Source organism: Mchenga conophoros, linkage group LG15 (assembly GCF_057382185.1).
Source record: "Mchenga conophoros isolate Kocher_MC1m ecotype Shallow Benthic linkage group LG15, M_conophoros_male_GT1.1, whole genome shotgun sequence".
NCBI lineage: Eukaryota > Metazoa > Chordata > Actinopteri > Cichliformes > Cichlidae > Mchenga > Mchenga conophoros.
In genome coordinates, this window is record NC_140540.1 from 43,040,812 (window position 1) to 43,062,724 (window position 21,913).

Sequence of the window (21,913 nt, forward strand, 5' to 3'; positions counted from 1 at the left end):
TTCAGCAGTCCAGAAGCTTAGGAACCCCCGGATTTGCAGACTTGAGTAGATGTTTTTCAAAAGAACACTTGAAATCCCCATTAAGCTGATCAGCAAGGGGACCAAAGACAGTGTCCTCGTTTAGCCCGGTAACTACCACCCCTCAAAATCTCACTGTCCCCAAGAAACACAAGTAGCAGTTACACAACAGAAGACTTAAAATGTTGTTTTTTTTCTCACCAGCTGAATGTATTTAATCCATTCGGTCTATTTTCCAAGTCTTTGCATAATTACACTTCTGTGCAAGCAGCGTGTGCAATGACTTACCTACATTCCAACCATTTTCCTCCTTTGGCTTTATAATTTGGTTCTTGTCATGAACTGCCCTCATTAGTAGCATTAGCTTCATATTCCAGCCAAGGATGTAAATTTTGTCTTCACCTGGCACTGAGTCACCCTTTGAATTGGCTCCAGTAATTGCTTGAATCAGGCAACATAAAAGCCTCGATGTTTCTTTATTAAGATTGTTCTATGCAAGCAATTTCGAATCGGTGGGAAAAAAAGAGGATGATTCCTTCTCTATTCTTAATTGTAAAACTGCAGAGTCGTGCCAGTTGGCATAAGCAGGCCTCATTGCTAATATTTTCATTTTCATCACCTGTTAGTACAGGTAAACCCCTCAGCTCCGAGTGACAGTGTTGGCCAGAACAGGAAAAATAGGATAAAAAATACAGCATGAGCATCGAGTCCTCTTTGATGGCTTTGTTTAGCCCCCTCACACCTCCCACCCCTTCCTTTTTCTTGAGTATATTTAATTTAATGCTTCAATTCAACACCAGGATACCTAACTGAGTTGACAGCAGACATGTGTTCACAAAATAATAGAAAGCCAGATTATTAACCGGGGTTATTTAATTACAAGTACTTCTTAAAAAGCAAGAATTCCCTAGAAAAGAAAAGAATGTAGTTTCCTGGGTTAAATGTGGATTCGAATGTGTCTCATGCTTGTTGTAATGTTGCTGTATATAAACTGACTTAATTTCTTCCCTTCCCCTGTGCAATCTGCAGGAAACCTCCTGGGTATCTGACTCACTCTCTTCATCCACTGACCGATTTCTGATCACACTGATTGCTGTTTCTATTTTTACATTTCTACTTACATCATCAGGTCTTCGGTCATGTGTTCTCCCTTTCTTTCCAGATTTCCTTCACCCGCGTCTCTCCGTCTGCTTCTCACCTCTTCTATTTTGTGTGGCTGAGGCAGCTTCTGAGAACTGTTGTTAGTTTGTTTGATTCCTATCCATGTGAGATCTCTTAGTTAGGTGCAGCACACTTGAATTTCTTCTGCAGAATGGAGTGCATTCATTTGTGGATCCTTTTGAATCGCAAGCTTCATAGATTTTTTTTTCTTTCTTGCCACAGAAGCCAAGATCAGACTCAACAGTTTGTGACGGATTCAAATTTTAATGTGAACATGTATACAAAAGGAGTGTTGCAGGCCTCGGATAAAAATGTATGATCACGTTAACGCTTTTTGTGAAAAACAGACAGTCACAAACACATAGGAATGTAGACTGAAGGGCACAAGATCAGAGGTGTGCAGAAATAATCGTTGAATCAGTGAAGTAAAGTACGAGTGCACTTCAAACACTCCGCACATAGATATTACTTTGTTGTTGACGCTTCATAAAAGTTCAAATTAAAAGAAATAAAACTCACTTAAATAAGAGTACCATTTGATAAATACCAGGTTCCTTAAGCCAAAGACACACCTAATTTAAATTTTTGCTGATTTCCACTTCAAGGTTTTCTCATTGTTCTCGCTGAAGTTTTGAGGTCTCATTCTAACTACTTGACACATCAGGACATAATAGTGAGCGCTGAATTTGAAGTTTGATCTTGGAGGATAAATTAAGGTCCAAAACACAATTTAAAAAAACAAAACGACACTGAAACCGTGTGCTCGAACACTATAAGCTGCTCGGTCTCTTGGTCACAGCTCATGATGTGAAGAAGCAGTTAAAATAAAATCTAATTTTCTTTACCTTGAATTTCAGATCAGCCAAATTTAAATCAGGTTTTTGCCTTTTAAGGGCAGAGTGACAGAATTGTTTTGATATCTCACTCACAGTTTTTCTCTCGTTCATGTACAAATACCACTGACTGGATTTCCCTTTCTGTAACACTGTTACCTCTTAAACAGTGTACATTCAACACAAACAGATTACTGCTGTACTGTCTTGAATTGTCCAGTCTGATCTAGGCTTTAGATGTACCTTGCTTATATACTGCTCTCTCTCTATATATATATTTTCCATTATTGTATTGTTGCAGTTCAGAATTAGAAGCCACTCACTTGCAATGCATATGGAATTCTTTTTTTTTTTTTAAGTTTTAGTGAAATGTGAAATGTTTTATCGGCTATTGACATCTCAGTTTAATGGACTGAATAATGCTTATTAGCACAAGTGCATTCAGAGTGCCTTGTTTGAATGCGCTCATGATGGCTAATTTATAGCAGACTCATATGGACACAAAAACATCTATTCAGATTGCGCACGCTCTTATGGAACATAAAATTAAATACATTTTTCCACAGTGAGTGCACGAGAGGTATATTCATGCATTTTGCTCCAACAATTTACAGTGATTACCTGCTCCCTTGGTCTGCAATGAACTTATTTGTGCATGGCTTCATCTTTTTAAAAGTGAAAATAATGATAAAAATGTTACATGGAGACTTTTGCATTGTATTTTTCCAACAAAATTGAAATTGGATCTTTATTATATTAAAACCTGCTTTAATTGAATAACACGATGTAATCAATTACACTGCTCAAAAACCCCCCACTTAAATCACACATAGAAAAGCTTTTTTGATATAAAATGTGTAATTCATAAACCCTTTGCAGGCAAGGTTCAAAATTATACCACCAATCAAAGTTTAAAATTGAAATTAGAGGCTGCTTCAACTGGTGTCATAGTGTGGCTCTGGGTGAGATAGCAGACGGTGACCTGGCAGATCTCCTTCTAGACCTGGATCATTTCATCAGTGACATCCGAGACAGTCTGGGTGCTCCCAGAGGTTCTCAGTTGGATTCAGGTCTGGGGAAATGAAGGCCAGTCAATGGCATCGATGCCTCTGTCCAGGAATTACCTATACACTAGAAGAACCCACAGCAACAGCATAAGGTCTGACAGTGGGTCTGAGGATTTCATCCTGGTACCTAACAGTGATCAGCTGTTTAGCATGTGGAGGTCTGTGCAGCTGTCCAAGGATATGCCTCCCCAGTCCATCACTGACCCACTGCTAAGCACTCATGCTCAGTGCTACTGCAGGCAGCATAACACTGACCAAGGCATCTCCAGATTCTTTCACGTCTGTCACTTGTACTCAGTGTGAAGCTGCTCTCATGGCGTGTCAGCGGAGAACACGCCAATTCTGATGTTCACTGGTGAATGCCAATCAAGCTGCACTGTGCTAAAGGCCACACCAAAGGACGTCAGCCCCTAGTCCCGTCTTCATGGCGTGTGACCGTTTGGTATTCGTATTAATAGCCTACTGGGGTCATTTTGTAGGGCTGGGATTGGGGAGGCCCTGTCCAGTTCTCATAACATACGCTCCTACAGGAACCTGAATGTGCTGCATGGAGCGTCTCGTGATAACAGTGTTGACAAGGACGCTAGCAAAAAGCAAAAGCAGAGAAACGTGGTGCAGGAAGGACATGGAGAGTAATGGTCTGTGGCCACCACCTGCTAAACTGTTGTCATGTTGTTGCCTCTCCGGTGTGCCTGTTGTAGCTTTCATTGCACCAAAGCAGGTGAAATGGATTGCTCCCTAAATTTTACCTTTTTTTGAGCAGTGTATTTGTACAACTTTCCACTTAGAAAAAGGAAATAATCAATCTTGATTGAGTTTTGGTGGTGAGTGGATTTAAGGGAATGAAAAGTCACACTCTAGAAAGTATCGTGTGATCTGTCCAACTGTAAGACAGGGTTTCAGTTTCTTTGAGAGACAAAAATGTGACTTTTACTTTATGCAAATTTTTACCATATTTCTAACTAAAGAGAGATTTTTCTGAAATGGTTAGAGTCGTGGATATAAAACTGAACGTATGTTAATAACAATTTTCTCACTTGCCAATGAAAAAAAAAATCCACCCACCACTTTGCTACAAAACTACTTTGACAATTAGTCATGACGCCAAATGTGACCACACAGTTTTTGGTGCTCTAATCTAACCCTTTTTCTGAGACAGGACTTTGACGTCTGTGTGTCATCTTTCTCACAACTTTCCTGTTTCTAATAGGTGTACCCGTCTTGTTCCATGTCTCATAACATGTTTCTGCATATGTAATCGTGGCGATGACACTTAATTCATATTAATCTGTTTTTTTCCCTTGCACCCCTTTCATTCTCTCTTCCAACGCTTAAAATAGAAGTGGAGCAAAAAGGTAAATAACAGACACGACCCAAACCCTAGCTCCTTGTTTTGTGGCATCTAGTTGTCAGTTACCTATTTTCCGATGGTGGCCTCTAGAAACCCATTGCAGACGTTATCGTCAGAACCTCCGCACCCCCCAACTGTAACGTTAGCAGCCAGTGTAGTGCTACAAGGGAAGTAAAGCTGGCCATATAAAGACGGTACACAAGCAGCCAAAAGATGTAAATGGGGGAATATTGGCTGCAGTCCATAGGGGCGTCCTCTTCTCATTCTCCCTGGGTGCTTTGCTACTCAGCAGAATCTCATATTGCTTGGCTTCTAAACCCTTTTCCATAGCATGCCATGGTAACAGTGTTTCCTGGCCTTCTTTTCAAGCTTTTGCTATCAACTGTCCCTTTTCTCTTCAAGATCCCTACCCTTCTCACTGTTTTCCCCATTATTCTCACCAGACCACTTGCTGCTCTTTTCTCCGTTGATTCTTATGCCTCCTTTACCTCAGACAACAACCAAAAACACCTCAAGAGACCCTTTCAAAGAAAAGAAACCAAACATTTTTTATTACTTTTCAATTTGAATGATTGTGATATTTGCACCACTTCGTAATGACGAGCCTCTCAGGTATATACCATTAGAATAGGTGGTGTAACTGAGACATCAGAGTATACACATTTTGCAGACTCCGTTGACTCCTGCTCTGTCATAACCTCTCCCGTCTGTTGCCAAGTGACTTTAGTTGGCTGCATACTTTTATTTACAGGACCAATTGTTATGTTAAGTTTTGTTTCTGTTATGTTTTCCCCTCATTTGTGTTTTACTCAACAGTTAATGTCTATGAGGCCAGTCTTCTTTTCGTTTCCGACTACTACATATTTAAACATTATGCTTAATAACTTTTCTATTTCTTTGTATTTTTTCTTTCTATGCACAAAACGTCCTCATATTGGCTATAGATGTTAGTTGTGTTTTGGCCACTCGTTGATATGTGTTTGTCCCCACTCTTATTGGACAACCTGTAAAACAAAATGAAGAAATTAGCTATTAAATCGGCTATTTAAGCGTGTGTATATATATGTATATGCTTTTCACATTTTAACCTTTCTGCTTCTCATTCTACTCTTTCTCCATTGCTAGTTTTTCTTTGTCCTGGGACTCTGAAAGCTGTCGGTGAACCTTCCTTTATATTTGAAGCGGAGCAGCAAGCTGGAGCCTGGTGCAAAGACCCACTGCAAGCCGGCGACAAAATCTACTTCATGCCTTGGACTCCGTACCGAACAGACACTCTAATCGAGTACTCCTCCTTGGATGACTTTCAAAATGCCCGTCAAACCATCACCTACAAGCTGCCGCACCGGGTGGATGGGACTGGATTTGTGGTCTACGACGGGGCGGTGTTTTTTCAACAAGGAGCGTACCCGAAACATCGTGAAGTTTGACCTGCGGACTCGAATCAAAAGCGGTGAGGCGATCATCAACAACGCCAACTACCACGACACGTCGCCCTACAAGTGGGGAGGAAAAACAGACATTGACCTGGCGGTGGATGAGAACGGGCTGTGGGTGATTTATGCCACAGAGCAGAACAATGGTATGATGGTGATCAGCCAGCTGAACCCCTACACGCTACGATTTGAAGCTACCTGGGAAACGACCTATGACAAGCGCTCAGCCTCCAATGCCTTCATGGTCTGTGGAGTACTCTATGTGGTCCGCTCCACCTACGAAGACAATGAAAGTGAAGTCAGCAAGAGCCTGATTGATTATATTTACAATACCAAACAGAACCGTGGGGAATACGTTGATATCCACTTTCCCAACCAGTACCAGTACATTGCAGCTGTGGATTATAATCCGCGAGATAACCAGCTCTATGTGTGGAATAACTTTTACATCCTGAGGTACAACTTGGAGTTTGGCCTGCCTGATCCGGCACATGGTAAGAAACCGTCGCCCCAATCATTTCTCCTGCAGACAATAGTGTTAAATTGCATTGCTGAGATTGTGATTTTAGTTCCTGTCAAGTGCACTTTTATATTCCTCTGCTATCCCCATCTATGTATCAAGTGTCACAGCTGACTGATTTTTAATTTAGAATCTAATATGTGCTAGATATGTTATGGGAAGCTTTGGAGTGTAGGAAAGCATTGAAGTGAGCGGGGCTCTGTGGTAAACAACACCTCGAAGCCAGTTACCATATCATAAGGGATCAGCATCATGGGGATTTGGGAGGTTTACCATCCGGGCGTTCCCTGAGTCCCTGGTGCTAAGGCTCCAGGGACCCCTGCTAGCATATTCCTTTCTTTTTTTTTTTGAGAGTGAGTAAGACAGGAAGAGAGAGAGATACTCTCACCTCTGGAAACATACATGTCTGGACAGGTGCAAAGTCTGGCCTGGGGCAAGGTTAGATAATTCCCCAGTGATGCTGAAACTTGAAATCTCTGTTGGCCATTAAAAAGTGAAAAAAAGCGAGAGAACCCCCCCACTTCATTTTACAGTCTCTAGCTGAAGTGTAAGGATTCAAGGTTCTCCTTAAGACAGAAAGAGATGCAGACAAAAAAGAGACGGATCAATCATCCAGGGTCACATCGGCAGCATGTGTTTTTAATTTAGCTGTCAAGAGCTGAGCGGAGACCAGCCAAGGCTTGCAATCGTCCTTACGCTGAGAATATAATAACGGTAATTATCTTAATCCCTCCACACCCAGAATCCTAAGTCCACGTAATGCTCAGCATAGTTAATGATGAGCCACAGAGGTCAAGCAACTTTTTCACAGATTATCCAAGAGCTCAATATTTATTAATGCGTTGGCTCGTCCACTTTGGTATTGATAGGGCACGGCCTAGGGCTGCTAGACTGGGTTCAGCAAGTGGAACAGCATCAGCCTAGGCAATGCAAACCAGGTCTGAGGTAAAATGCACAGGGTTCACTGGCCAAATAAAATTAAAAAATGATCTTTATAACTTGCGTGAAGTTCTTCCACTAAATACTTTATCAATATATCGAGTTTTACCTACAAATTTTGAACAATTGAGGCGTATTCTGCAGTCAGAATCCGTTACCTTATTTTAGTCATGCCTGAACATACATTCACGTACTCATTTGAAGAAATCAAAAATAAGCTGGTTTTGGGCCATTCCCTTAAATTTCCCGACAGTCACTGTAAAAGCGGTCGTGTTATTTTTTTCTCCTAACAAATGAGAATCAATTAGTGCATTATGTGTTTATAACCAGCAAACTGACTATGAAGCAGTCAGCATTGTCTTTCCAGATTAACTGATATGGCTTCCCGTATTAAGCTGTTTATACACACACTGCATGCTCAATCAACTTTTTCATTTGTTAAATGGACACTGATCACCGATAGCAAAATAAGAGGCTTTAAAAGGATCTGCCCTGATATAAGAATACACTCCAGTTGTCTGTGTGTCTTAAATCACACTGTGCTAGCTTGTTTATTCACACAGATACCTCTCAAGCATCAAAAAGAGCCCACTTCACTTCCTGTCTAGTACGTTAAGAAATATACAGTCTCTGACATCCTGCATTTCCTTCTCCTTAGGGTTTCCTTATTCTCTCATCTTTATTTTAATGTCTACAAGGACTCAGTTCTCTCCCCTTGATAAATGAGACATGAGCCTGGCCCTGTTGCTGACTAATGTATGTTGAGTTGCAGTCGATGAGAGCAAGGGAGAATGGTCCAGGATGATCATCAAGATGTCAATAAACTTGTCCTCCCACATGGCTGATGTTGACACATAAATGATGGCAATTTTTTCTGGCTGTCACAGGACGCCCTCTCTTTGATATCTTTATGCTCGTTTCAGTGGCTGCATCACTGGCCACTGAAACAAGCCATCAGAATGCTTTTGTGGTGTTAAAAGTTGAACCTATACGTTTTTAGCAGCAGCGACAAAGAAAAAAGAAGGAAACTAAAAGAACATTCTCATGCACTAAAGCCTAGACTACATGCACACGCACAAAGGTGTGTTTGTGTATGAGTGTAGCAGTAACTGGCCCAAACTTGCAAAATTCTGCTGCTGAATGATGAGTTTGGCCCATTATCAGTCAGACAAACATCCAGTAGTTACTTACCGTGTAACAAGAGGATTTAAGCAGCAAAGTAATAGTTTCTTACTTTTTCTATTTGTTGAATCACCATATGGTGCACAGTGTTTTAGCCCTAAGAATCCAACATGCAAAATAGTTCCACGCTTTCAGTATTTATAGGGCTGTGTTAAACTTTTGACTAATATCTGCAGGTCGTTCTACTTTTAAAGGGAATCTCAGAGAATGAATAGAAGCTGATGGAATTGGTAGGGGCAAGACCAAAACTTTACTTTTACTGCACTTTCTGCTCTATTGCCATTTCTCAATGCACAAACAACTCAGTCACTTGATTTGATCCGTCATGGAACGCTAAGCATCAAAGTGATGCTGAGGCTTTATGCGACAGACATTTGGGTTCTTGTCAAGTCCAATAGCATTGCTCGTGTAGAGACAAGATCATCTCTTGTAGGATTATGTGGGAGTGAATGGGCTCCGATTCAACAATCAGCTCCACTGGAAGTGGATGCTATATGGGTCAGCAAGTCCCTCTCGTGGCTTTGACCAACGTCAATATAATAAAGTGGTTTTGCCAATGCAAAAGGCACATTCCTTTGTTGCATTTTTTAAGTGAGATGATTACATGGATTTGAATGAGGTATTCCCAAAGAGAACTCATTATGCACCCATTTCTGTGGAGAATGTATTCATGCCAAGCTCTGATATGTGGCCTCAAACCACCGCGTAAGCATCTCCAAAGCCTTTTATACCCAAAGTAGGTAAAAACAAGCTGTGACATTTCCAGGATGGGACACAGGTGAGCCTTGGAAATCTTTTATTTTATCCCGCACTGCAAAATACTACTGTATAAAAGCCCCCAGTGCTGCAGTTAACACCCACGCAAATCAAAACCGCCTCTTTAATTGTTCAAATGTCAATACATTTGCATACAGTTTCAATCTTTGCGCTGCACAGTCAAATTACAACATTCGCAAGTAGGGATCGTAAGAAAGAAAATGACCCAATTTGTCTAAAATTATAAGGTACGGCTCACCGACGCGAGTTGCCAATTAGCTTACAAAAGTCTGCATGTGGTCAAAACAATGCCCTGTAGTTGGTGTGTTATGAAAGTGCTTTACAGTGCAAAAATGTTCAGCTGTTAACAGATGCTTGTGACTCATATGCATTAGCATCACCCTAGAGAGCTTACCTCTTATAGTCTGATAAATATACAGCTCTCTAATAAGCACCACTATGATTCATTTCTGTCTTCTGTGGTGCTTACATGGAGGTCAACTTGTGCGTGGCAACATTTAGAGAGAAAACAAGGAAGGGGTGTAAAAAGATGGACACTGTCAACATCATCATTAAGCTTTCGCAGCCATCTAAGCTGCTCCGCTAAAATGTATAGAGCATGGATGTTTATGTGTCCTCGAGTTTGAGTTTGTTCTTTATTATTTTTTAAGGTGTTGCGATTGTCGAGTAGCCGGCTTGGATAAGGAGGTGCCACTTCCCAGGCTCAGTAAAAGGGATGCTACTTTTAGCTAGTTACAACATATGCAGTCCTGACAGTTTCGTTTAGTACGACACTGAACGAGAGAAAACATCTCGAAGCAGCCACACCCTTAAAAAATGTATAAATTAGCCACAATGATCAAAACCATCTTTTTTTTATTCTTTGTTTAGCCAGGCTGTGCAGTTTTGAAAACGTGTGTGAGGCTATTTCTGGTCAGGTGGTAAGAACTTTGTGTCTGCTCACTGTGGTGCAGGATCACAGTTCAGGATGGGTTAAAAACATGTTTGCCTTGACAACAATCAAGTGTGGACACAGCGGTGTGGATGGGGAGGGTATCGATGTGGAAAATCACCCTTTCTGTTTTTGTCTTCATGTTTTCTTTTCTGTCCGTTTCAGTCACATGGTTTCTCGCCGTCGTTGTTTCTGTTGCATTCAGTTGTGCTGCTTTACTCTTTCTTTTATTTCTTTATTTCTGAGTTGCAGACACTCATTGTCTCGGTTGGTGCCTGATGCCATCGGACCAAACCCACTCTAACTCTGACAACCAAATCCACATATCTCTCCTAAAGCATGTTTTACCCTTTTCACGTCCGTGAATATACGATAGTCACCTTTGGTCACAGCGATGCCAATTTTGTCATCAGTGAAACCGAAGCTACACGCTGCCATGGCGTGCCTTCAAATTTGTCGTCACAGGCTTGCCTGTGTAGATTTACAAGCACGCGTCGTCCCAGAAGACCGTTTTAATAAGAACAACTACTCATCCATGGTGTCCACAGCTGTCCGTCGGCGCCTCCGCAAGCAAGTGCAATCACGGTGTAACATTAAGCACCGATCACATCAGTGCCTCGTTTCTGCTTTGCCCTCCAGCTGATCCAAACTAGCAATTTTTTTCTTTTAAGTCCTCCTTCTCTGTGAATGTACACGAGCTGCGACTTAGATCCACATGTTTGCATTTTGCAAGCATGTCGTCACCCATAGGCATCTGTTTGACTTCTCTGCTGAAGTCGGGCTAAAGCCTAAGTCAGACTGCTCAAATAATGCCTAGTGAGAGCAGTGCACACTAAATGAGTGGATTTGAGCAAATCCTTAGCTCTGCCTCATGGAGAACTGCACACACACAACAGGGCAAAGATGGCCATCATAACATGAGCACGCGGCTCACACACTGCTGGCTGTCATTAAGAAGTCATTTCCACTGTTTTTTTTTTTTTAAGGATCAATATTTTCATTATAAAAAAAAAAAAGTAAAATCCAATATTTCCCATCTGTTCGTAGTTGGATTTTCTACTGATAAATTCTTGGTAAGTAACTATTCGCCTCTGTCAAGGTGACTCTAATTGTGACCGCACAAGCCCGGCCAGCCAAGGCTCAACCAAATGAAACACCTCACTGCAGCAAGTCTGTATAAAAATCCCCCCACAGCGAGCTGACCTCTTGGCAGGCCTGCTTCTTGGTCGGAACAGGTAAATTCAGCAAGTTTCATATTTTGTTGAGCGGCTTAAATACATCCCTAAATCTCATATTTTTCTGCCCAGGTGCATGATATTTCCAATTTTGTCAGCTAAATGTCTCCATTGTTGCTTTTAGAATGCAAAACTCTCTAATATCTGTCCGCCTGCTTCAGCTCTTTATTCCTCCCCCGTATCTTTTTAAACACAATTTAGTTATTCTGTCTACATCATAACACCGCTGTTCTCCTTTTTGGTTATGATATAGGAGTGAATTTAACTAGGCTGATGAAAAAGGGAAATTCCACAATGGGGATTTGGACTATTATTCACAGCGTCTCAGATATTACTTTTGTGGGATATAACGAACCATCTGGTGGCAATAAAGGCTATTACACATCAGGTTAGGAGGTCACCTGTTTCCTCTGAAATATGATCACGATCTTTGCTGTTACTCCAGCACTGAGCACTGGCCACTGGATAAAGAGCTTATCCCACAGTCCCGACCTGCTAGTTGGAACTTCACTTGGAATGCAGCCTTACAAGCTGATGTTACGTTAGTATAAACAACATGGCCAAATAATCTCCACTGACAGCACACAAGATGTGGGCAATAGCAAACCCGGGGTTATGATTTAGAATGTCACAAAGAGTTGTTTTACATAAAGGGGAGGAGGGGTGATTATAGTTACACTGAGTCCTATAGCCAAGGGGATCCACAGTCTCTTGTTTGATTACAGTCTGACTGTGAAACAAGGCGTATTAAAAGAATTATTACTCAGACATCACAATGGTCCCCCATCACTCCCTGACACACGCCTTTGAGGAGATTTATTTCACACAGGCGTGATTATTGTGTCTATGGGAGTCTGTGTTTCTCTAATCTGCGGGTTTGCATGGATTTCTGCATTTTGCAGCTCCCGTGCTCACACATGCACACGCAGCCGCTTGGGTGTGCATCTCCGTGCGCTCGTGCACGTGCATGTGACTGCCCCAAAATAGATACCCTCTCCTGTGCACAGCGTTGCATATCAGTCTGCCTGGCACACTTTGAGTTAACGCTTGAAATTTGAGGCACGTACGGTTCAGAAAGCTGCAAGGAAAAAAAAAAAGAAAACAGGCGGCAGTCTGGCAGCTGCTAAGTCTGTTCTCCATACATTTTGTGTGTGAGAGTGTATATGAATGTGTAAATGTGTATATGTATGTCTCTGCTTCCTTCAAAGTGTGTGTGTGTGTGTGTGTGTGTGTGTGTGTGTGTTGCCTCCAGTGCTGCTGTGTGAAACAGAAACACTGGAGACAACAGAAAATAACATAATCCAACTATTAGGTTCCCTAAGACATAGATGTGTACTGTACACACCTCACAAGGACATGACTCATGGGAAATTATATGAATTTTCACTCACCTTTCTTAATATTTACTGCTGATACACAAGCAATCATACGCTGTGTTCCCTCCACAGCTACAAACGCGGCGTAGAGTGAAAGATGTGTAATCCAATTTCCTTTGTGTATTATTGTTATTATTGGTAGATATCAAAATGCATCACAAACATATTATAAATCATCACGCTGTTTCGTACTCAAGAACAGCTCCATTTCCATATGAACTTCGATGCAAGGCGGGACCCGGAGACAACGAGCGCCGTGCGCGCTGGAAACAGGGACGCATCAGCAGTATTAGCACAGAGAATTATTTACAGTTTTTCTCACACTTCAGCGCCTTATTTCAATTAGCCTGCGCTCAGTGTCGAGCGGCTCTAAAGCCGATGGGTTGTTCGTTGGTCCCCTTCCCAAAAGCCTATCACGGGTCGCTATTGATGGCAGAAACAGGCCTGGATCTGTTTTGTGGTTTCATGGGCTCGTTAACTTTTTCCCCTTTCATGGGCGTGTGATTACCACAAGCCTTTCACTGTAGCACAAAAAGGTTGTTTTTTTCCCTCTCTCAAAAATGGTACAGTAGGTACAAGCGGTACAGTAAATCTCTTAAGCAGCTTCACTTCCCATCATGTGATTATTCCATGACAAAGCAGGGGATAGAGGAGGTGATAAGTGACATCCAATAATTATTTTAGCTTTTAATGTGGCAAATTAGCTGAAACGAATGCTAAACCACTTTCCCTTCCCTCACAAGATAAACAGCACCTGATAATGTGTATGAAACATTACCCTGATGAACAACCATGCGGTGCCTACTGAAAGTGAAGCCATTAAACATAATATAAAAGACACACACGCTGTCGGTTTTCATTTGTCACCTCGCCGTGAATACAGAGTCCTGGTAAAGTCTCATCTGGCCTCTGTGTGTGTGTGTGTGTGTGTGTGTGTGTGTGTGTGTGTGTGTGTGTGTGTTGCGTCCATGCATATGCTTTGCACTGGCTCAAAACTTGACATGCTCCTCTCCTCGATTTCCCATCTTATTGTCTGTCATCAATCCGAGGCCTGTAACCCCTGTGGTAATAACCGAACCACCGAGATACATTCAAGTGCAACAATGTGTGGGTGTTGAATCTCACAAAGAGGTTATGAATAAGTCTGCCCTGACTAGTGGCAGTGCTTTGGAGAATATCACTCTGTGCGCTCCCACTGTATGACAGCTAATTGAAGCTTCCCCTTGGGCTGAGTGCAGCACAGACATAATAATCAAGGATCCTGTCCTGGATTCGATATATAGCCCGAACGTGGGATTTGCTTCTTTTGTCATAATCAAAGGAACGTCGCACAGGGAAAGTTCAGGAGTGTCAAGGCATGTGTTGCCACAATGGAAAACAGAACTATTTGCTTAATGTTATGAATCTGAAAAGGTCTGGAAAGGCCTGCTGCAGCACCGCCAACAGATCGATAGCCATCCCTCACTCGGCTCTGCTTGCTCTGCTTATAAAAACCATCCACTTAGACATCTCTGTGAAGAAGTGACTACCTGAGAAGAGTGTCCATTTTAATGCCTTTGGGTTAATTCCTCCTAGCGTTCATTGGATTAAATTAAACAGTCTATGGCATAACGGTAATGAGATTATTGTGTTTCTGGTAGGATTACGGGATGACAAGCTACGTACACGGGAGCAGCAGTGGTCAGAGGGGCTGCATTGTTTATGCACGGATCTCTGTGGGAAGTGTAGCCTACATCCACATTAGCCTCGTTTTCACACTGGAAAGCGGATTAGTTTGCATCATAAACATGACATGAAACCTCCAAACTGGATTAATTGAGCCATTTTAAATAATGCGTTTTCTTCCCAGTACTGCTCATTAACGAAGCTCTGATGGCGTCCAATCAGAGCAGCAAGAGTTTTATTGGGGTTTTTTTCGTAGCTAACTGATTCTTTGGTTTTTTTCAATCCACCCCGCAGCCCTTTCTGTAAGCCACAGGGTCGTCCCTCTCAAACGGAAACCCCTCAGTTCAAGCTCTATATCAACAAGAGTCCAACATTAATTATATTCCCAGCTTTGCTGTTGACAGCAGGCACCCACCATCAGAGAATAAAAAGATTGCGGTCGTTTTAACTAGCGCGTAAACCCCAACATCACAGCAATTTTTTTTTGTTTTTGCATGTAGTCCTGTTGAATGAGAGTATAGACAAGATACAGTTGTTAGTTGACATGCAAAAGGAATGTGCTTGGATTACAGCAGATGCCTCTTTGATTTATTGGCTGTAGTGGTGAGCCCTTTATCTTGAATCACGCTGCCGAACAGCAATTTATTTTCATTTCATTTCTGTCTGGATCCTAAACCTCCCACCCACAGAGACTGGGATTTTTAGCCTTATCATCTTTCATACTTTGGAAATGAGAAACCCATAAAGGGGCCCCACAGTTTCTTGGGAGCCTTGTGGAAGTTTGCCAAGCAACTCTGACCCAGACATTTATGAAGAAACAACGATAATCATTTTAACACTGCGTTGACACACATTCGTTTCCTTTAGACCGAGCCGCAGCATTGATTGCCACAGCTTGTAAAGTCAACCAGGAATCTGCAAAGCTTGCTTCACGTCTCTGATTCTTCTCAGTGAGTCTTAAAAAAGAGAAAGAAAGAAAAAAAAGGGCTATAGCAATAAAAGGATATTGGTGCAGAATAGAGACAAACATTTCTCCCAGCCAGCTAAATGCTGGTGCTGAAAGGACACTAAGCACAGGTTGTCTCTCAACTGCTGTGACAGGCTGTGCAGCCAAGAATTTCACTGTGTTGAGTAAAAGGATACAGGTAGGGGAGAAGGGACAAGAGAAGGGGGGATGCTGAGGTGAAGCCAGCCGACCAGCCAGCCAAATCTGCCTTCAGCTCAGTGTCAAAACAGCCAGTCAGCTGTGTACACCTTCATGTCACCTGCTTGTGCGTGTGTGTGTGTTTGTGTGTATGCCGTCCTATAGCCTCCCTCAACAGGAGGGAGCACAGAGAGTCATCTCCTCTGGTCAATAGAGCCTAATTCTCCACAGGTGGCAGCCAGCCTCAAAGACGATTCCCTTCAGCTCCACTGTGCTGAAGCTTCTGATCCACACGATGGGGCCTTTGGTGATGGAAGAATTGGTGTGTGTGTGTGTGTGTGTGAGGGTTGAGTCAGATAAGAGGCGATAGATATGGAGCCAGGGGTTCACCAGAACGCCGAAAATGTCTTCTTATTGACCCCACTCTTATTGAATTTTCCCATCGTCGCCCTCTGTTTCTCCGCTTCTCTTGCCTCACCCCTTCCACCTCAGATTATCTCCTCGTTCTCACTTTCTGCCTCGTCTCTACCTTCACCTGTTATTTCACAAGGTGTTGCAGCACCGACAGCAACTGTGCTCAACCCCGGCAGTGTAACAGCACCTCTTCGCATTTTCTGCATGCTCTATAGGCAGCCTAATGGAGGAAATCAAAGTACTCAAATGCGATTAGATCGCATAACGTTCAGAGCTCCTTTTGATTGATTCGGCTTTTTTCTGTTAAATTCAACCAACAAATATGTTTTTTTCCGAGGTGGTTGTTCTGCTTTCTTTTTGCACTTGCAGATTTATATCAAATAGTCAGTGTTTATCAACATTTCATCTATAAAGCTCCCTTATGTTCAACTTTTATGAAATGTAATTACAGCGTTACTCTCACTCCTCCGGTGTATCACATGAAAAATGTCTTCATAGTTTTTCCTTAGTGGCTCATGTTAAATGTAAGGACTGCACTATTTTTCTCCTTTCCTGGGACTGAAACATATTGTTTTTGCCCGGGGCATTGGAAGAGTTACTGCACACCTGTTTTATCAGAGTATGAGTTGTAGGGAGAAACAACTGTAAAATGAATGTTCTGGCACCATGGCTGCACATACAGGTTCCGTGTTGCTCTAGTGAAATTTAATCAGCCATGCCACAAAATCTTCCAGGCAAGAATGATTGCCAGGCAGGAGGATGTTACTGTAATTATTGTCTTGTTCGCTTCAGACTGAGTGCCTTGGATAAGCCATAGTCAACGGGAAAGCAAATACGCTTGTTGCACAAAGCACTTAGTGGCAATTTACACAACAGGGTACTTGGATGTATAAGCATTACAGCGTCGAACGTGTTGAGGAAAAAAATGGGAATGTTGCTTACAGGGGGCGCCGTTAAGGTTTAGTTGTACATGAAGACTTCTGCCCACCAGAAGGTCAAGCTTTGAAAAGCTGCCAGGTTGAATATTCTTAGCAAATCCTCGGTATTATGTGTTTTGCACAACAGGGGTGCCACACTAATGAGCTGACCTCACACAGCAACCGCAGGTCAACTTACCATTTGGTTATTATTTTTATTCACAGCACTGCATCGTGTTTTCGGAGGCTGAGAAACACTAAATGTATCCCAGTGAGATCCAGACTCGTCGTGTTCTCCCCCAACCCCATCCAACCCAGCGCAGATCACACAGCGGCGCTCCACCCAAATATTGACTTCTGTTTTTCTCTCCCGTTGCACAGCACCGCCGTTTTCAGAAGTCACCACGACTCCGCCTACAAAAACGACAACCACCACAACAACAACCACGGTGCACTGGGGTGTGGACAACAATACCACCACAACAGGGTACAAGGAGCGCAGCAGGGGAACGCCCAGGCCACGTCCTGTAATCCCACAGACTCCTTCCCCTCCGCCCCTGGAGTCTTTCCCTTTACCTGAACGCTTCTGCAAGGCAATTGAGAAAAGAGACATAATGTGGCCTCAGACCCAGAGGGGCATGCTTGTTGAGCGACCTTGTCCCAAGGGAACACGAGGTAAACAGAGCCGTCTTTCCTTCTCTCTCTCTCATCTCAGGGCCGACTGCTCGCTGCGTTCAATATGACCCGACAGCTCTCGAGAGAACATCCCCGTGTTTGTTAGATATTCCTTTTTTCTCTAATTATAAAAGATTTAACTTAAAGGAATCAGCAGTGGCTGTTAGCGTAAGCAGTCTCTGACTGACTGAGGCTCAGCTGTTTGTGTGTTCCTCATTTGATTGTATATGAACTCGTGTCACTTTGTAGCAATAACAGGCTAACAAAATTAGTTTTCTGTACATTGTCTCGATAGACAAAGTGGGGAAAACTAAGAAGAAACTTCTGCTCAGGCTTATGTTGTCATGTGCACAAAAATGTTTTGGATTCATATATGTTCTACATATAAATACTCAATTTGCATGATTGTGTTGCTTGTGTGCAATTTCTTCCTTTGATCTCTGTTTCTGCCTTTGTTGTTCAGCGAGCAGCCTCATAAAAAATATGTATTTGATTTGAGTTGATTCAACTTGACTGTTCTCTTCTTGTTTGTTTTCTTGGTTTTTTTCTGTCAGGCACAGCATCTTATTTATGTGTCCTTTCCACCGGGGACTGGCACCCAAAGGGCCCTGATCTCAGCAACTGCACCTCCCACTGGGTCAACCAAGTAGCCCAGAAGGTTTGTATGAGCTCTGCCTCGCTGTTTTCCATCTAAGTGTTTTTCTTAAAATAAGGAGTAGACAAAAATAATGTGTTCCTGTAAAGGACGTCAATTGCAAAAGTAAACTATTCACTGGAAAAAAAATATAAACATGGAAGCAAATCTGGGTCAGAATCACTCGAAAGCAGGATGACAAAAAGGGCTGATGTGTCCTATATTTTTGGTTTTATAGAAGACGACTACAAAAAAAGAAAAAAGTGAAATATCGGAGTTAAAACGATCCAAATTTTGTGTTAACAAAATAAAATGACACAAACTGCATTATACAGAGGGACAGTAGGAAAGGCACCATGAAGCTGCAGTGTGTATAATTGTGTATTTACATTTTAGTGATTTTGATTTTACATTTTGGTTAGTGGTGTAGTGGTTAACACCTTCACCCAGTTTGAAACTGGGAGGTCAGAAGCTGGCCCATAAATAGGACGGTTGTATTAGGAAGAGCATCCGACATGTAATCTGTTCCAAATCCACCACGTGGACTCGTTTGCTTTGGCACCCGACTCGGAAATAAGGGACAAAAGTACCTGACATTGTGCCCTTTGATTAAAAGCCTTTTACCTTCTGTATAATCTGCACCATAGTCTTATTTTGCAAACCACTCTTTGTAGACTTGTTTTTTTCTTTTGCCTTAGCACACAATAAAAAAGAAAAAACTGCCACTATAGCAGCTTCTGCTGTGTGAAGAAAACATTAAACCCTCTTTTCATAACCAATATTTCAAGGACTCATTCAAGTGTGATTTTTATGTTAGAAACAGAGCCGCAAAGAGCCCTCCAAGTCTGTCTTTTCGTATTCTCATTCGCATTACTCACTCTCTCCCCATGCAGATCCGCAGCGGTGAAAACGCGGCTAACTTGGCCAATGAATTAGCCAAGCACACCAAAGGACCCATCTTTGCCGGGGACGTCAGCTCCTCAGTGCGCCTGATGGAGCAGCTGGTGGACATCCTGGATGCGCAGCTGCAGGAGCTCAGACCCAGCGAGAAGGATTCTGCAGGACGGAGCTTCAACAAGGTAACCAGATCCTCCACATATTAGCAGGGTATTAAAAAATATTACCTCAAGTTTCTCCCCAGTTCCCTCTTACTGAATGACTCTGCATAACTTACATCGCTTTTATGCTTTACTGATAACTTAATACTTCTTTAATACAATAGCTGCGTTTTATTAGATTTTTTTCACCAGATTACGTCAGCAGTCTGCTTTTCTGTGCTTTTCACTTCAAGTTCAGCCGAGCTGGGAAACAAACAGCAGTTCTGATTTTTGAGCAGATGTGTATTCAGTGTCATGAGTGTGATCCACCGGTGCCATTTGAGACTGGTCGTTTTATCAGTTGGTTTTTCCATCCAGCGCTCACCCCTTTATTATTTCTACCAATTCTTTACTCGAGCTCGTGAACTTGTGCAAATTACATGTCTCTATTTTGTATCTGTTCTTTTCCTTCTCAAACAAAAAAGCTCCAAAAGCGAGAAAGGACATGCAGGGCATACATGAAGGTACTGAAGCAAAGCTTCTGCCCACTCTGCTTGCAGCTGCTGTCCCCTCTATTCCTGTACTACCGTACTGTATATGCCCTAGCCCAAGTTCAGCAGCATGCACCCTCTCCACTGTCGTGTACACCCTCCTCCCTGTGCTTCCTGCTTTTTTGAGTAATTGCTTCACACAAAAACACAGTTGTATTCAAAGTGCTTCCTAAGTCAAAGAGAAGTCATCTCCAGTTACTTAGGTGGCTTCTTTTTGTAACTGTGTACGTGTCTTCTTTTTTTTCTCTCCTGTATGCATTGACAGCTATGGTGTATTTTGTTGTTTCTTCCGTTTGTCCCTGTTATTATTTTCTGTGTTTACTCAAGACTGCACGCCTACATGAATAACAGCACAACTCAAGCAGACATCCTCTTCTTACATCCCCCTCATTATTCATTTGATGAAGGATTTGCTGCTTTGTAGTGATGTATCAAAACTCTTTCTACGGATCGTTTCCTGACCATTCACAGCCTGCAAAGGGAAAATCCACAAGGGCGCAGGTTTGAGGTCATTAAATGAATGCGTTTCATAAATTAAAGGTACAAATCTATAGCTCGAGCTGGTTAATGGGGTTAGTGCAGGTCAAACGCTTTTTTTTTTCTTTCCCTTTCTTCCCCCAAATGCTTTCACAGCGTTGGGTTCGCACATCAAAGTATTTTGGCTGTATATATATCCCCCCACCATCAGGGACATCAGTGTCCTCCACCTGCCACCAAAGTCACCCCCCTCAATCCATCTCTCCTTCGGGAGGGTGTTAAAATGGATCAAGCTAATTAGCCAGTCAACGGCCGTGCGCTCGTAAAGGAGGCAGGGAAACTGGAAAAAAGCAAAAAGCACATACGTAGTCATATCGCCGCCGCCGCGTCGCATCATCGTTTCGCTTTTTAAAGTCAAAACATTTCGATTTGACTTCCGAGAGGTTATGTCGATGTAAATTACAGCAGCATGAGAGAGGATCAGGGACAGGGATTGTTGAGTCATCAGTATCTGACATCTGACGCAACTTCACATTAGCCCCCCCCCCCCCCCCCCCCCCCACACACACCCCACCCTCTCCTCCAGCCGTCGCCAGCATTGATTACCTGATTAGACGCATTGATTTTATTATTTCCTGAAGAAAACCCTGCATCATTTATGCCCAATTTATCCTCCGTGTTTCCTGAGCTTTTAGATGGCAAAAAAGATGTAAGGGAAAAAAAAACAAGGTTTGCATTCACGGGACAAACAACAGTTTAGCAAACTGCACACTTTTGGTTGACTTTTCGAGTGCCTTTGCAGGGCGGCTTAATTACTTGTTCTACAGTAAAGTGTTTGAAGAAAAGGAAAGTTGCTGCCCACTGAACTTTCCAATTAGAGAGCTTTAATTGAGATCAGCCACGGAGACTTTGGCTTTCACCAGGCCGTCTCTTAATATCCTGTTATCAGACAGACGTGATAGGCTCAGTGCACTGTGACCCAGAGCATCGACGCAACATCCTTGGAAAAGAGGCCGAGCATCGCTGAAGCGCCTCGTCTCCTCCGCTCTTTTAGCAGTTCTTCCTTCATTAACATCACATTAAAAACATTTTTTATTGTTTTTATTTTGAAATGTGTTGCAAATATATGTTTACATTACATATACACCTGAGAAACAGACGTCCTTTCAGCTTCCTCACTTTTGTCCATTTCACTCCTAACGACGTGACACTCCAGCACAGCGTTTCACTAACTCACATCAGCGTCTGCATGTCACAGCTCATCCACAGAAAATGTCACTTGTTTCCAGACACTCAAGAACCTTTGTTTTCTGTGGATTTGTTTCGGTTATCTGCTTTAATACAGGCCATCGTGGACACGGTGGATAACCTTCTGCGACCAGAGGCGCTCAAATCCTGGCAGGACATGAACAGCACCGAGCAAACTCACGCAGCCACCATGTTACTGGATACTTTGGAGGAAGGGGCCTTCGTCCTCGCCGACAACCTCATGGAACCGGCTATTGTCAAAGTCCCAGCAGATAATATAAGTGAGTAAAGCCGAGTTTGCGGTAAGCAAATGACAAGCGTCCGTGAT

The 21,913-nt window shown here is 42.6% G+C and overlaps 1 pseudogene; it reads left to right on the top strand.

Moving 5' to 3' along the window:
- LOC146559018 (adhesion G protein-coupled receptor L2-like) overlaps window positions 1–21,874 on the top strand; it is a 36,026-nt pseudogene extending 14,152 nt beyond the window's left edge.
- Window positions 21,875–21,913: the final 39 nt, after the last annotated feature.